The following is a 4873-nucleotide window of genomic DNA, read 5'->3' as shown; positions in this document are numbered from 1 at the left end:
TGGTGTCTTTTATTGTGTGCACTATTTTAGCAATTTTATCATTGTTACAAAATATTAATGACAATAAAAAATAGAATTCAAACACACGCGTCTTCAATATATATTTTACTGGCTTTTTGATAAGTACAATAAAAATCCATTGCAAAAAACTTGAATAATGAATTAAAAATAAAAAAGCTACGCTTTTAAAAGGGCCTGGTAACTAGTCAAAATGTAGGCTATCTCTTTTACTATTTTTTGACTATGTAGGGTTGCCAAAAAGAAAAAAAATTCTGCGCTTTTGAACAGAGTCTAGCCAGAAATCAAGCATATACTTTAACTTTTGATGGGAAAAATCCTACATAGTGCAAGATTTTTTCCGCCAAAAGACTTCGTATGTGTTTGACTCGAAACCAGACACCATTTAAAATTGCAGATTTTTTTTTCTAGGGGCAATGTTTCCACTAAAAGACTTAGTTTCTTTTCGATTTTTTTCTTGGCCCTTTTAAAAGCGCAACCTATTTATTAATTCGATGCGTCCGCGAAAACTAGAAAGACTTCAGTAAATTTGTGAAATAGATACTAGACAATTAGCTGGTAATTTCAACGAGTTTAATAACGGGACTTCCAGGCTGAAATTTCGAGATACAAAAACGCGTCCAGCTTATAATCTAATATATCATCTTAATTTGAAAGCTACAAACTTGAAATACAATTCACGGCTTCCTCGAAAACTAGCAAGATATGAGACAATTTGGTAGATACTAGACAATCTGACAGTAATTCTAATGTTTTCTTTTGACTCTTGCCTTTTGAGTCACGAAATCACTAATACGAGCTCCGCCCTAAAAATCTTTCGCAAGAAATTCAATCGAGATAAACTTTGTCTTGTAAATCTACCGGCTTACTTTTAAAACGTTATCCACTGAAGAAACATCTAATTAACAAAGTTCTTTGCTTTTCTTTACTTCTTTCTCCATGTTAAGGTCGCTGCATGTGCACTTGAGATGGCAGCCTGAAAGAAAGACAAATAAAACGTTTAATTAACAATGGATATACTGAGGCCCAAAAATCAAAATATGCATACAGTGTATACTCGACTAAAGTTTACAAGTTAATTCTTTCATGGGGAATGCGCTTGTCTTTTGGTTATATCATCACCGCAGAAATACATGGAGTTTACATGACGACATTTAACGCGGGCAAGCAGCTACACGAAATAAATAGCACTAGCTAAAATATAGCTCGCTAAAAATTAATCTTCGTTTGCAACGTTTGCATCAAGTTTGCAGGCGAAAGGCTCACCAGCAAAACACCAACTCTTAAAATTTCACAGCAAAAATGTTCATGACAAAACGGGCAATATTTGCATTTTCTTTCTGAGGATGAATTTGTGCGTGGTTAACAACCACGTGAAATTTTTTAAATAAAAAACTCTCGGGTAGCTTCACATTTTTAGAGTATTAAAGATAAGGTTGCATAGTTCCCCGGACACTTATGACCAAATACAAACAAAAATTGAAACATTAACACAAGCGAATAACAAGACAAAATTTCTTTAAAATTCAAATTGTTATTCAAATGCAATACTTACGCAAAGAGTAAAAAATCGTTTTTTTTTTTTAAGAGGAAAGTCCGAGACTATTAGTGAACTACATTACATTTTACAATACGTTACAGGTAATTCTGTAAAAAATCAAACACGAGAGACAGTGTTTCACCGGGACATCCAAACACCGAGAAGAGAGTTGAAAATACGACGCGTAACGGAGTATTTTTGACGAAATTCGAGGTGTTTGGATAGTCGATGCAACACTGTCTCGAGTGTCTGATATATCTTCTCAATCGAAACAACAGCTAAGAAGTAAGCGGAGACGTGAAATCGGCAAAATCTATGCTTTTTGAGACTGGGTATCCAAACCTCCGTCACGGTTGTGATTTTCTTTGTTTTAACTTGATGCATTATTATTGAGTTTGAGAAGGTTTTTTCTTGTTCATCTTTCATCTGACAACCAGACAGCCAACAGGTATTTTTGACCAGACGTCTTTTATGAAACTACAACTGAAAACGACTTTCACTTTGAGAGCTATTTCGGAAAAATTTCCCAATGGTATCTGAAATCGTAGAGGGAAATTCACCCAACGGAGGAAATCCGAAAATTTCTTGGCAAAAAAAAATTAAATATAATAAATCACTCCGTGATTTGAACGCAGTTACAAAGCATTTCTCTCCCACTATTTAAAGTTTTAGCATATGACGAGACTGACGTTTGTAACCAAGAAAGTTAGAATAATGTCCACTCAAGTTGAATTGAATTGAATCTATGTAGAATGTTCATGTACTTTCTACTATAACAAAATAAAATTAGGTACATTTTGTTTTACTTTGGCACTCTTGAAAGGATAAAAGTACATGATCTTTCCCAACAAGAACTTCAGGTCTAAATTTCCAGGCTGTCTGGTGTTCTTTGCTGTAAATTCCTTTCAGGGTTTGTTCTGAGAATTTGATGATATATCAAAACAATTTACTCCACTTCCCATGACCTTTCTTCTCACTGCTTTGTCCTTATTCAGAGTCTTTAGTCAAAAAACAAATACTCCTTACTGGTTTTGATTTATCTAAACAATTTCATTTTGAGATTACTCTCTAAATCCTCTTTACTGTTTCTTCATGAATTATGTTTGAGACTGTCAGGAGAAATTTTAAGTTGATCACTCACAAGGCCTAGTGGCTGAGGAAGCATTGATACATGAACCGGAAAGCAATTGGTCGTTAGGCTCCTCGTTTGCGAATTTGAATAATCATCGAAAACAGTACCTAAGGCATTGTACTCTAAAGGAATGTTTGCATAACTTAACCCTGAAGGGCTAGGGTGCCCAGTTAGCCATATAACAAGAGTTTCTTGAAATATCTCAACAGTTAAACAAATTCTTTGCCTGCAGTGTGTACAGTTAGTCCTAGTACACGGACCATTAAGTGATTAAAATTGTGACTCACCTAATGAGGGATCCAATGCCTCAATTTGATTCTTTTTCCTCTCAAGTTTCAACACAGCTTTTACAGTTTCTCCTCTGCTTCTATCTAGTAAGAATCAATAAAGTTTTAACCTTTATGACATCCTTCATCTCTTAATTTCAAAAACTACACGACTTAAAATAAACCATCAGACTTTTTTTCCATTTCACCCCTACAGGGGCAAGTTTCGACAACGAAGGTAAAATTAAGTCTGCACCAGGCCAAGTGATCCAAACCACCCCAGCTTATCCAGGTCTCTGTTGCATTAAGCGATAAATTGTACTTCTCTCCCACCTGGATGGAATGCTAGTCTGTCACAGGGTTGACACCCAGTATTAAATTCACCCAGTACCCATTTGTACACCTAGTTGGAGAGAGGCACACTTGTAGTGTGGAAGTGTCTTGCTCAAGAACACAACGCAAAGACCCTAACCATTGGCTCAACCTCTGTGTCCCTTATTAGCTTACTATTGTAGAGGGGGTAAAAAGGGTGGGGTGTGGTGTGAGTACAATAATAGCTGTTATTGCAGTTGAAGCTGCGGTCAAATGTTCCTTTGTGTAAAAAGGAAATACAAACGAGGCAGACGGGTCAAAACAAAGCAAAATTGACCCTTTCGTCCCGTTTGTATGTCAAACCGCTGATAACTTCAATAACAGCTATTACAATACACATTTTTCGATATTTATTCTAAGTACGTGGCACTTTAAGACAATATCTTCCAATTTATTATTTTCATTATTCTCGTCATCAATCTGTTTAAAATGGATTGCCAATCATTCTAAATAATCAGAATTAAATTAGATGCTTGAAACCCTTTGGAATGAGTTAAGTGTTGAAGATTGTAATGAGGTAAACTGACAAGTAAACATGTCCAAGATAAGCTATATTGTCGAGTTTATCCTGTTGAGAAGTCATGAAACATTTCAACTGTCTAATAGCAAAATACAAAGTCACGGACCCATTCATAAAAATAATCACGCACAAAGGCAAAAACTATTCATGTAGACTTTTAACAAGCAGTATCATCTCCTTTGCCATGTAATCACGTATATATTCGATTTAACTCTACACTCAAACAAGTTTCTTGGCTCCCAAAGAACGCCTAATTTGTAAATAGGATCTGCATGATATACTCTAGATGTGTTACCTTACTAAAGATGAAACCAGTTCAACAGCTTGCTGTATTCTTGTCGCAGTCCCCTAGTGTTTGAATAACCATCCTTCCCATAACGTTCCCAAAGTTGTTCCCATTGTTAAACTGCCTTTCAAACTGGAGACAAACCATCAAGTATTTCGTTTTCCCGTAAAACAAAACTTGCTCAAATGTTGCCATTTTGCGTAGGGTGCAGAAGAAAAGCTTTCTCATAACATCAGTGACTCGCTCGGCAAACTCCCGGCGTGGCTTGACGAAGGAAAGTTTCACACGTGCAGAAACTTTTGAATACATTAGTTTACATCTCATTCCAAGCGAATTACCATTGGCCAAATGCAAATTTTTGCAAAATCACCAGCAAATTACACATCGATCGTTATTCACCCGGAACTTTGTGCCCCGACGGAGGCATTTGAAAACACAGCTTTATTTCTTCGGTTAGCCCTACAGTCCACAGTAATCCGTCACGAGAACGGAGCTTTTCGAGAACGGTCTTCGAACTGGAGTAATTTGAAAATGCCGGCTTTGTCTTTTCGTATGGACGGAAAACGTTTTTTAAACGAAGCTTTTTAAAAACGATGACATGACGATAATGATTTGATTTCCCTGACTGAGTTTTACTCAAACACAAATCCACTGAAAATGGTCGGTGATTGTTGGTTTTTCAAACTTCTCCGGCGTAGTGTGGGTGGCGGAGCGGGAAGGGGGGGGGGTGGGTGGGGTG

At 36.6% G+C, this 4873-nt stretch overlaps 1 long non-coding RNA gene across 1 annotated transcript; it reads right to left on the bottom strand.

Moving 5' to 3' along the window:
* Positions 1-4823, bottom strand: LOC145494623 (uncharacterized). The gene is made up of 3 exons (XR_014050276.1): positions 4144-4823; positions 2978-3061; positions 1-994 (listed from the first exon to the last, which is right to left on the bottom strand). It is a non-coding gene; the product is annotated as an uncharacterized LOC145494623 (long non-coding RNA).
* Positions 4824-4873: the final 50 nt, after the last annotated feature.

Source organism: Orbicella franksi, chromosome 8 (assembly GCF_964199315.1).
Source record: "Orbicella franksi chromosome 8, jaOrbFran1.1, whole genome shotgun sequence".
Classification (NCBI taxonomy): Eukaryota; Metazoa; Cnidaria; class Anthozoa; order Scleractinia; family Merulinidae; genus Orbicella; species Orbicella franksi.
The sequence above is the reverse complement of the archived record's forward strand: the minus strand, read 5'-3'. Positions and strand labels throughout refer to the sequence as shown.